Genomic DNA, 12,905 nt, shown 5'->3' with positions numbered 1-12,905 from the left:
TATTTGAATTTAAACATTATTTTGGTCTGTAAATCTGAGTGAGTGTCTATCGGCAGTGAAAAATTGTTCTTGTGTCTTATTTTGATTCTGAAAAATCATCGATCCTAGGGAGAATAATCCAATTATCCTTGCTTAAAAATTGTGCGTCAACTCTTGACTTGATTACTCCTTCGGGGAAATACTTGAGAATTATGCTACACAGTGTGTGTGTGAGGCAGAATGTGATGGAGCAAAAAATAACAGTCTCGGAAGAAGCTGCTTAAAAGGAGGATTTCCTAAGTGGCTTCCCACACCCACACAAATATTCATACATATAGACATAGTGTAACTAAACGTGCTTCAGATGGGATTTCAAGGAGTTTAATTTGGAACCATTTCACGCATTCCATATAGCCAAATCCTCCTGAGCGCTCACGCGATGGTGTCATGGCAGAAAAAAAAGAAATCCTCGAGAGCCGCAGTTTGTTTGGTGTCGCCCTGTCACACTCCATCCTGTCATATTTTCTATCATATTACAACCGTGAGACAGAGTCTTCAGAGAGCCATTCTTCTGGCCGGCACGCATCGTGTTCCACAAGAAGTATATTTGAATAAAGTCTCTCCCTTCGAACCATGTGTGATACCGTGTGTGTGCTTGTGTGTGCGTGTGTGTGCTAAACCTCAGTTTTTTTTATCCCCCGAATGGTCCATGGGAGAAGGCAGAAATTATAATTGCAAGGCAGGTAAAAGGTGTCAAAATTCACAGGTCTCATATTAAAGCCATCACATACGATTCAGCATTCTGAGCATGCAGAGGAACGTGTTTTTGAGGAAATTTCCACAAATACTGGCCTCTTTTTTGCGCCCTCTCTTACCCTCCCTCTCGCCCTCATCGGAAACTTTATGGACCTTTTTGCCGTATTTCACTTTAATAAAATATTATATTTCACACCGTTTGGCATGAGGGAAAAATGAGAGGCGCACAGAGAAAAAAGAGAGGGATTCTCAAGCGTTCCACCACCAGATTCAACAATAAATTTGTATTTATTCATTTTTACAAAATGCTCTTTCTCTCTCGCTGGCAGTATACAATGTGCTGATCAAGATGTTCTTACAAAGACCTTTCTGCAGTTGTTGAGAATGATGATGCACCTCGATTGGACCATGGTGTGGCCAACGTGCAATTGAGATGAGTGTATACGCAGAATGTGTGTGAACAAAGGGAATTCCGGTTGGTCTTGGCACCTCGTGTATTAAGGACTGAGAGTGCCTGAGCAGCACACATTTATTGTCCTGAACTGTTGACACTCATTTCTTTTATCATTACAAAGCACACGCTTAGGCTATGAAGGAGGAGCGCAGTGATCCTTTATGCGCTCTCAAGTGGTGAAGACAAGGGAGGGCGCACATCAAAGACAATATCAAGAGCAATTTGACATCAAAGCCTCACCAGAGATGCATCTATGGGAATTTCGTCTTGCCATTGCAGACGCATGGAATTGTCACTATATCCCATATATGTGAAAAGAGTTGGGCGAAAGAGGAGAGGGTCCGAATGTCTTTATTGGGAAGGAGATCACACACAACTTTAAGGGCGCACTCGAGGGAAAATAAGATGATTTATGTGTTGTTTATTAAAAGGGAAATTTCCAAGTGGCAATAAACAGTAGCCTCGAGCACCAATATTTCACGGCAGCAGCATCACTTCTTCACTATGCACCATATATACCATCAGAGTATTCAATACACCATCGATTTTTTTCCCGTCTGCGCGCCTCTCATGCATTCCTGAGAACTCACACGACGCGCGAGACCTCTCTCTGGACACCTTTAATGTTATTTAAGCAGTGAAAAATTTATTATCGTTTGTCCATTTGTCAGCTTGTGGGTTTGATCCTCAAGCAAGCCAAGGCATGAGGAATATCACGAATTCATTTCATGGAACTTTCCGTATAAAAAATGACACTCACTTCAGTTGCGAGAGTGGACTTGAGAAATATGTGCCATTCTTTACTCACTGGCTAAGAAGTGCTCGAGAGAGTCGTTGGATTAAAGGTGAGATGTTCGAACACACATAACATCTTTAATCTTTTCCCTCTTGGCCAAATGGTTTTGACGGAAATATTGGTGAAGACATACTGAATGGAAATTGTTCTTAAGATCTGCAGAGCAGAGCAATCATCAGTCACTGAATTAGAGTTAAAAAAAAATTCGTGCAACTTCTTATACTATGTTCAACTCTGTATTATCACTTCCGTGGAAAAACAATACTATATAGAATTTCACAGTGGTTTGACAGTGTGTATAAACATTAATACTCCCTACTTATGCATTCACATCTTGGTTGGAGCATAATTTTTTAAATCATTGTCAAGACAACGCATAGAATAACGCGCTAAGAACACTTGTAAGACAAAAAAAGAAGGAAACTTTAACCTTTTTCGGTTAATCTGTGACCTGAAAACTTTATTGAATCTCTCTCTCCTGAAAAAGGGGTTTCAGTCTTTGCCCCAAACGCCAAAGAACCTTTCATCGCACTTCTACCGCAGACGCATGACTGTACATTTTAAAATATCGATTGAACCTTGAGGCAAGACCGCAAGAAAATTAAATCGGAACCTGTGTTTGTGACAACACAATTAGAATTTTAAGAAGGACACAAAAGAAAGAGAAGAGATGGGAAAAAAGAGTTAGAAAGTTGTTGTGATGGGTGTTTATCAACAACATATTTTATGCTGTGTTATATAGTGTGTGTGTGTGTGTGTGTGTGTGTGTGTTGTTGTGAATTTAAATGCATGTTGCTCGCGGAACAAATGGCAGAAATTTTCCCAGTGAGCACAAGAGCGGAAATTGTAATACAATCATATCATCAATTTTGTTCGGCACATATCAAAATACACCCTCGCACAAGCTTTAGGATCGCATGCTATATGGGGTGGGGAAGATAAGGCGGATGGCACTTAAAGAAATCGCGGAATTGAATCATGGTGAAGATTCTCCTCGAAAATCGTTCAGCACCCCCAGTGTCGTCAAGCTGAGCTCTAGAGACAGAGAGGGAGAGAGTGAGAGAGGAAGGAAGGAGCCAGGGAAAAAATGCTCCCCGGGAGGAGGGAAACATAATCAATGTTGGACGTGGTTTTGGCACAATTTCCAGATTTTTCCCAACGTTTCCCGTATAAATCATCCTAAGCGACGATATATAAAGTGGCGTTGGGGGTATAAAAAAAACCTACACATAATGCCATATACTCCCTGGCAAATTTCCTGGGTGCCCTCTTTCGTTGTGCGGGGGGGGGGGGGGGGGCAGGGCGCCCTCAAACCCAGGTTGTGTGCGCGCCTCTGTGATGAGAGAGTCCCAAGACGGTGAATATACATCATTTTTATTCCACTTTTCCGCATTTTCACCCACCAAGAAGAAATGTCGTGTGCACAGCGATCCGAAAGCTCCACATTTTTACGAATTCCACACACACTGGTGAGCTTTAGGGCGCGCACTTCTTCTCCAACCAAGTCAGCCTTCCACTTGACTCTCTCCGTCTCTCTTTTTGGCAAAAACAGCCAAGCTAAAGGAGCCCATCAGCTTCTGTGGTCTATGCGGAGCAATATTGAATGATGGGTGGAAACATAAAAAAAATAAGCACCCCCGCACACACTTATTTCCATGACATTCACAGGTGACTCCACTTTGCGTCACAGCGCTCCAATTATGCACTGACCAGCAACCCTTCCGTCTCTTGATCTTCAGATTCTCCTCAAGCACTTTTGACATCAAGGGGGTAAATATGTGCAGACATTAATTGTCCTTGTATACTTCTCAGGATTCTACAGAGTGCAATGCGAAATCATAAGAAAACTTGCGAGAAAGTAGTTCAAAAATCTCACCTATGAGAAAGTCATGAAATGCAGTTAGTTACCCCTTGGCTTGACATGCACACAGCATGGAAAAATTGCATATTTTGCTTAGCAAAAGATAAAATGGCATTTTTCCACTAACTCAGGAAGTCATTCTCTTGTCTTCCTCCACTTTACAGCGCTTACGCTTCCTGTTATCTTCCCATTAATTATTTTTCCTGGGCTGCAAGACCTGGAAGGTATGCTCTTTGCGAGACAGAAATGGTTTATATTTCCATTCTCGAGAAACACCCGCGTAATTGTTTATTATTATGCTTTCTAAAGAAGGAGAACAAAAAAAGCAAGAGAGAGAGAGAAAATTGTAACGATGTTTTCTTCTCATTGAATGTTTCGTGCGTAATTCGATAACAGAAAGACAACAGCAGTTAATCAAGTGTAAAGTTTGTTCTTATAGAGGGAAATTGGATTGATTTCTTAGTCTTGTAACATCGCGCTATAGAGATATGCTTTCTTAAACAGAAGCTATTGTGCTGCAATTAGATTGTTTGAGAAAAGTTTTCTAATCGTCCCAATTGCTTTGCTTCGTGTAACAAACATCATATATGTATGTATTGAAGCTGGAAGTCTTCGCCAAAAGAACCTCCGCATAATTGACTGGTACTTGATGTCATAAAATTCACTTTCAGGTGAGTGAATTTTACGAAAACACCTCTTTTCATCTTCTCTCATGGCAAGAATATTTTTTTTCTTCTCTCGCTAACAATATAAATATGAGCTGTCATGTCACATCTAAACATTGTCGCTCCATTGGCATCTCAGCTTAACTTCTCTGCCGATGTTGGGAAAGTCGTTAGAGACGTCTTCATTCACCATACAGACTCACCACTCTCTCCCCCGTCTCCACAGCCCATCCACACGCACACAAAAGCTTTTGTGCTCGCCCAAGGAAGAAAAATGATAAGAATTGTGAAAATATAATCCACCCAGCAACATTGAGTTTTCATACATGAAAAATATTGCACTGTAAATATAGAGTAAATTCCTTCTCCTTTTATAGCTCCACATTTAAGGACGATCGCTCTCTCTCTCTCTCTCTTTCTCCCTTGTCAAGCCGCGATGGCTTTGCGCGCGAGGGTGGCGGCTTTTGGGTGGGGAGAGGAGGAGGAGGAGGAAGGGGTGGAAAAATCATCTCCTTTCAGAATAACAATAAAATGATAAGTGCAAAATGTGCTGCGGATGAGATCTGACAGTCTCTCTCGTGGGAGAGAAACTCCCAAACGGCTCTTCGCATAACCCCTCAAATTCAAATTCATATTCAAATCGTATGCAAATTTGCGAAATTGAATTGTAACGCCTACTTCATTTCGCTGTGTTGTCTAATATTTTGAATTGAGGGCTGATGGCGCTCTTCCCACCCCCATGAAACCCACTCCGCGCGCAATCCCAGCCCAGAAAACTCTCGGCATTCAGAGCTCGAGCCACAAAGTGGATTTTGTGTGCGCATTAGAAATAAACAGTGCAACAATAGGGGGAAGGTGGGAAGTGTCTTGTAATACTAAACCGCCACTCAATCAGAAGAAAAGTCAAAACTCACGAGCCCCCAACTTGCGCGATTTACTCTACCAAAAATTTAATAATCATGAAATTTGCATATTTCAAACTTTCCCCATTATTTCATCCCACTTTCTCCATCCCCCTTTTCACCACCACTCCACTCTCTCTCTCTCTCTTGCACAAAATGCTAAATTGAATTGGATAAAATATTGCGAAATGGGCTTTATATATGCTCATTCATGCCATTGTGTGAGTCTCCTCATGCAGAGAATGAAGCCAGATTTTTAGCACTTTTAGAGAGAGTCCTTGCGATATCCAAAGCGGAGAGAATATATAATGTACAAATGATGAACTATAACATGCGAGAATATTATTTTCCAATTCATAGGGAATCAATTTTTTTTTCGTTCTCCTGGCAAACTCCCGACAAATCAATTTAATCCCAGAGGCGCGCCCAGAGAATTGAATTTATTTAGGAGTTGTATTTGCAATAAAAGTGTTTAACATTCCTTTTATTTCCATGGGGAGTGCTTTTAATTTCCGTGCGGTCGTTATTGAGGATGTATCCACGTAATCCAGTGCCATGAGACTTGAATAAATGAATTACACTCCAGCAAAATGATGTTTCCGCTCAACAATCATCGCCACTTAAAGTGAGAAAACAAACTTGAAGACTTTATGGAAAATGGTTGTTTTCGCACCAATTTATGCTTTTTTTTAATTAAAGATTCCAAAATTTGTCCATGCTTTTCTCTGAGTGCACACATGAGTCAATAATACCATCATACTCAATAAAATGGAATTACAATCGACAGGATGCAGCCCGAATACTGCAGCTAATACATTTGAGGCCACAAAAAAAGAAACCCTTTCCACATATGGTCAAAAATAATCCTCACATCATGAAAAAATACTCATTTCTCAGGTAAACTGGCAAGTGAAAAATTTTTCAGACACTCACCAAGCTGAGGCAATGCACTGATGATGATGATGATGATGATGACGGAAAAACTGTTCCTCCACTTAAACGTTCAGTCCAAGAGAGCGAGGATTAAGTCTGCAAGAGAAGTTTTAATATTTAATAACCCATTTCTTGCCTTTTGATAGTTCAATAAAATTTATTTGAGCGTAAAAGTAGTTAATAGACGTCACATCCAATATCACTCTTGTAAATCTGACGTTCTCATATATATATGAATTATAGTGGAAACAGCTGCTTTTTATGCGCTGATGCTGATGCTTCTTTAAAACCATATTTCGTTTCTTGTCTCTTTGGCTCAAGCCATTAGAAATTTTTAACAATATTTACAACACACTGAAACCTTTCAGAGAAATTTTTTCCTCACGCCACCCACAAAGCCATTTTCTCTCCTTTTCCCTCCATCCCGAAAAAATGTTTGTTTGTTGTGCCTTTCAGGAGATAAATGGCACGACAAGGCAATGGGGAGATAAACACTTCAAAAGAAATCATATGTGTGCCGTTGTATGGAAACAAATATTGAAAACTATCATCCATGAAATATGATTCTCTTCCCAGGTAAAACGTCTCATCTGAAAACCTCTCCCTCAACAATTTTCGAAGGATTTACAATGCGGGGACGAAGAGAAAACATTTCAAGCGAACATCCCTCGTCAGATGTCTCGATATGTTTACCCTCAGAACATCAAATATCGGACAAATTATTGGAATGCATCCATCATAACTTATGCGTGCGCTGCATAATTTGAGGATTATAATGAAGAAATTAATCTGGTCGATTGAGAGGGAGAGAAAATCTCACGAAATTGGTTTGAGAGCAATTTATCTTTGGCATTAAATCAAAGCTTATCGAGAACCTAGTAAAGTAAAAAAAAGACATCGGAATGGCTTTGAAGAGGCCAAAGACTCAAAATGTTTGGTTAGTTGCGGAGATTTCTTTATGTTGTGTGGAAATCCTTTCAGTTCATTGTGTGACAAAAGACAGGCGCGGTGAAAGATGCATCAAGAGAGCAAAGAAATGTCACACTATATTTTCTTATATAGAATTTCTTTTCACCCAGAAAATCAGCCTCTTTTTTGATCACACACAAGCCGTGCAAAAGGTGATGAAAGCATGAAATGAACAGTTTTGGGTGCAGATTAGAGACTCTCTAAATCCATATATCGAGAGATGAGAATAAAAGAGCGTGAATTCACCAACAAAAAGACATCATGTGCAAAAAGGTGTGAGTATATTTCCATCAGGGGTGAGAGAGAGACGATAAAAAGACAGACGAAAATCCCTCTGGAGGATTTTAATCCCTCCATGGAGTTTATGAAATTTTTGTCCCACGTCCGAGATAAATATTTTATTATCTTGAAATGCTCTTGTGGTGCACGAACAACCACTGCAGCATGCGTAAAGCTCAAGTATATATTTTATGCCATGATAATCTTAAAATTATTATAATGGATGTTGTGTCGCTGAGGTCGTGACACTTTTAAGCATTAGCAAAAAGAAAAACCTCATTTTAGCCCATCTATATCGGAGAAGGAGAGAAATTCTTTGGATTTCCACTTATATTAATCAATCACATTTCAAATGAATTTTATATTGCGTCTCAATTGGTTAATGGACATATAAATACTCAAAGAAAAAAAAAACTCATGTGTCGAGAGTATTTGGATGGCTCTTGAAAGGTAATGCATTCCCGTTTTCAATTTCCGATAGCATCTCTCTGCATCTGCAACCGGACGACAGGTAATGAAATTTTAATGTATACTTTTTCTAGCTTGTCCGCTTAATCCTTTTGAACGACACAGAAAGTCTCTCTGGGTTTCAAGAGCCGAAAAAAGGCCCCCGAGATGACCAAATAAAGCAATTCTTCTGTCCATTAAGACGATATTTGACGCCTCAGCTGCTTCTCCACCTCTTGTATACGGTATGAAAATGATTTTATAGTCGCGCTCTGGCACTTTTTTCTCTCTCTTTCTCTCCTCCCCTCCATCGAAAGCCGTGTGGCTTTAATCGTTAAATATCATTTTATTGTATCCATCACTTTAATCTCTCTCCTTCGCTCGCCCCGCGTGTCCAATGGCTCTTGGGTGTACTCTTGCGAATAACAAAAATTGATCCAGACATATGCGGTGTTGCATGAAGCGGAATCAGTTGGAAGTCACATGGCCTCATTCTATGGCCGCGCTGAGTTCACACAACACTCGCGCGCGCGGTTCATATGTAATATTTCGTTAGGTTATGCATGATAATTTATTGAATTGACTCTCCGCAGCACAGTGTAAAATAAAGTTATGCTCTGGCAAAAATTAAACGGCTATTGGTGCAAAAATTTTACGATGCCATTCCGACGATGGTTTTACGACAACATCCCCCCATGACTTTGATGTGAAGTGACATGATATCATTACATGTGATTGCACAGTCGTAAATACCCATAACTGATTTCCAATGTGGAATTAATATTTCAATGGCCGAGGAAATGGTTTTATACTTGTTTGCATGGCTGCCGGTTGAATAGGCGGACACACATATAAAAAAGATCGAGGAATTTTGCTTGAGACATGCAAACAAGCCATGCCCTTTCTAACATTATACTGCCAACTTTACAATGCAGGCTTTTCCTTGCTTGTTTAATTGTTAATAAATGAAAGAATTCCTTTCCTTTCAATTGAATGAGAGGAAAAAAAATTTTAATGGTTCCCCATAAAAAGCAATGCTTCAGGTGTTCTTATTGCGCGCATTTTATAAGGAGTGGAAGTCTAATAGACTATACTTAATTGAAGAATTGTCATGTCGTAATGATAAAAGATAAAAAGCATATTAGCTGGCTTTAATTTGCAGCATGACAAACGCTCCAGAAGCAATCAAAATGTCTTGATCTCTCTTGAGACTGTTTCTGGGGGTTTCGAGGACCATTTCTCTCAATAATTTAACTTAGAAACATACTTGTAATGTTATATTCAGCGCATTTTACAATCTGGAAGAACGAAGCCATGCTCAATATGTGTCAAACTGGCGAAAAGGGATATTTATGGAGAAAATTCAAATGTCACAATCGCAACTCAATCGCTATGTAGAGTCTTTGAATACATATTTCACATATTCACCCTCGTTTGAATTGACACCTCTATTCATTGGAATTTATTCGTCCAAAAAAACCGTGGATGCTGCTCAAGAAGAAGGGCAGAAGGAATGGTCGTGAATTTCATAAATATAAATTCTCCCTTGGCGACGATAATGTGAAATGTGTGTGTGTGTGTGTGTGTGTGTGTGTGTGAGAATTGCGGTGAATGCTTGTGTGTTGAAAGGATAAGTGGTGAAAAATATTGTCGCATTCAAATGTCCAATTGTGTTATGAGACGAGATTTGTTGGCAATAATAAAAGATCGCGCGCGCTGTCCGCGCTGTGGCATTTAGTCAAAGGCAAATCCGATCACGTTCTCTGGCGCGGCATGGGAAAGCCCGAAGGGGGCACAAATTTGCTTCAAAATCGACAGACTTCATTAGCCACATAGTTGATTTGCCATTGCTATGAAGCGAATTATTGTAATTAGAGAGAGAGAATATTTTCCCCAAAAAAAACCGCCAAATTACTATCCTTTGAGTGAACACAAAGGTAGAGAGAGATGGAGAGCGCATTCTCTTAGGCCCGCGCAGACGACGATCATGCCACTCTAGGCAAAGTATCCCAATTAGCGATGTCGAAAAATACCGCCAGTGATTCTCCGAAATCGCTTCTCCTCATATATTGTATAATAAAATATCAAAAACTGAGCTGCGATGGGACAAAAACCAAGCGGATTTTTCTAATCACATTAATGAGCTCGCTGCATATTTCGCGTAACTCATCATTTATATACCCTGTCATCATCGTCCTCCTCTTCATCTGCAGCCCCAATCATTTCATCTTCCATGCATTATTGGGAATTACAACAATAAAAAACCGCACTTCTGATGTTAATAAAAAAAAAATACAGAAATTTTTAGTGGAAAATAATTGCCTTATCAATTTCACTGAAAAGCCTCGCAATAAATCCAGTCAAAATACTTCAACATTTCACTTGATATCTCGTGCAAATTTGGCAATGGAGGAAGAAAGAGAGAGAGAAAAAAGCCAACGAATTCATCAATCTCGTCTTAATTTCACAAATGTCCCCCAACATTGTTCACCCATAAATAAGAGTCCAATTTGGGGTTCCTATAAATTCTCTTTAACTAAATCTATAAAACATGCCTGAAAGTATCAGAAAGAGAAACAAATCAATTTCGGGTAACAATTGTTATGGTCTCGGAATGTTCAATCCAACATATTCGATAAATTATTGTTGTACATAATATCATTAATGTTCTCGCTCTCTTCGCTTTGTGCGTTTGTGTGTGTGTGTGTGTTCTGAGAATTCCACTAATATTTCTTTCGTTATGATCGCATTATATTGATGACGGTGAAAGAGGCAAAATAAGAGAACGATGAAAGAGACCAACAAAGAGGATTCGTGGGCACATTCAGAATCCGATTAAATGAGAGGAAATGGATATGCTTCTGTATTATTTCCCATCATGTCTCTCTTGTTCTTAAAGGCTCGCTTTTAATTACATCTTCTCTCTTTTTTTGTGTACTTAGTACAAAACATGGCAAAATCAATTCAATTCTGAGGATGAATTTTAGCGTGTGTAGATAGTGCTTTGAAGAGAGTCCGAGATGGTGCTCTACTTGAAAATCTTCAAGGGTCAAGTGGAATTGACATTTTCATAATAAATTCTAAGACAAACTCAATGCGGCCAAGTGTCAATTGTGAGCTCATTGGGAACTCCTTATGGTCTCTATATTGACTGTGAACTTTGTGGGCCATTGTTCAATTCATACGAATCAAACAAGGCATTTTTATATTGATTTATACGCTTTTTTCCACCAATATCACTCAATTGAACTTCATTTGGGACTCTTAATGCCTAGCAAATGCATCTGAAATTGCTTTTATTTATGAGAAAACACTCGACACAACGCACGCGGTTATCTTTTATATAACATATACTGATGGTTAAAGAATAGGATGAAATTGTCTATATGGTGAAAACGTGAGACAATGCACAATAAAGAGTCCCATTCATAAGACACACTGAAGGCTCTAATTGCCACTAATCTTCACCGCCATCTCTAACAGTGTGTCGATATATCTAATTTGACCAGCGATGAAGGACGATACCGAAAAAAAAGAAGCACTCATACCATTTTCACATGGGCATGTGTGAAAGTGAAATAGATGAAATTGACACAGGTTATTATTACCAATTCACAATCAATTTGAGTATATGGCGATTGGTATAGAATTGTGTCACGTCCATGCAAACAACTTTCATTCCATTTCCAAGACAATAATCCATTTGTGCATACTATTCCATTCTGTTTGGCTTTCTTCCCAGCGCTTCTGCTGCATGCAAAAAGGTGCTGTGCAAGATTATTGGAACATTAAACAGTGGAACACAATTGAAGTAACTTCAAATATTGATGAGCCACTCTGGATAATTGTGGAAATTGCTTTTCATCCGCTCGATTATTTCCGAAGAGCATCACAAGAATGAATGAATGAATGTGACAGTTTTCCTCTGGATGATATTCAACGTGATAAAGTTTTTTTTCTTTCTAGAGTCATTCAAGTAATGTAATTAAAGAGTCTAAATAAATAGATTGAAGTTTATTAAAAGATTAAAAACTGTGTTGGGACAAGAGAATCGAGACAATAAAACCAGCACTGTATTCTACACTCTTATAAAAAGATTTATGGAAATACATTATATATATATTTTTATATGGATGCTGTATAGATTTCAAATCCGCATGATCACCATAATGCTCTTCTTCTCTTAAAAATCCATTATGCAATTTTTAATGAATCACCTCTTAAACATTTCACATATTTTCTCCCTTTCCTTTGAAGTTTTTCTCTCTCTTTTTTTCGCCAGTAAAAGCAAGGGTCTGTTTCTTTCATGTTTTCCCAGGTATTAAAGTGTAAGATGGGAAAATACAGAGAGTGACAGGAGGTAAAAAGTGCACAATGTTGTGTTCATATGCGCCACCACAAAAGACATTCAAATGGCATTTTCATCTTGGTTTATTTTACCGTGAACCACGGTCGAGGGTGGCATTGTGATGCAAAATACCCTCCATGGGGTTGGGAGCGATATGAGAAGCTTTTCGCCTCTTTGATATAAAATGCTCTCTGTGTGTGACGAAAAAAGAATGGCAGCAAGAGTGTTTCATTTGTCCTCCAGTACAATTCATCACTCTCTCTCTCTCTCTCACTCTCGTTTTCACAGTCATTTCATGTAAATTGTTTATAAAATACCGTCAAAGCTTTTTAGTCTCTGGCATGGCTTTAATTGTTCACATTTCTTATGGCTTTCAGGCGGAGAAAGAATTTTAATTAGACTACATTATTCCCGCCAGTAATCCTTTCCAGTCACTTCACAACTCATATTCTTAATAATCGTGGGAAATGAATTTATTGTAATGAAAATGACACACAACATTTACACCGAATCCAC

The 12,905-nt window shown here is 39.0% G+C and overlaps 1 protein-coding gene across 1 annotated transcript in view; it reads right to left on the bottom strand.

Annotated features, from left to right (window-relative positions):
* LOC132265918 (MOXD1 homolog 2) overlaps positions 1-12,905 on the bottom strand; it is a 142,799-nt gene that overhangs the window by 106,228 nt on the left and 23,666 nt on the right. Inside the window, exon 2 of the mRNA XM_059766713.1 lies at positions 6,347-6,442. The gene's annotated coding sequence lies outside the window, so the exon portion shown is untranslated. The remainder of the gene's footprint in view (positions 1-6,346; positions 6,443-12,905) is intronic.

The sequence above is a fragment of the Phlebotomus argentipes genome, unplaced genomic scaffold, assembly GCF_947086385.1.
Source record: "Phlebotomus argentipes unplaced genomic scaffold, Phlebotomus argentipes genome assembly contig_5, whole genome shotgun sequence".
Lineage (NCBI taxonomy): Eukaryota > Metazoa > Arthropoda > Insecta > Diptera > Psychodidae > Phlebotomus > Phlebotomus argentipes.
Note: the sequence above shows the minus strand (reverse complement) of the source record. Positions and strands in the feature narration are given on the sequence as shown.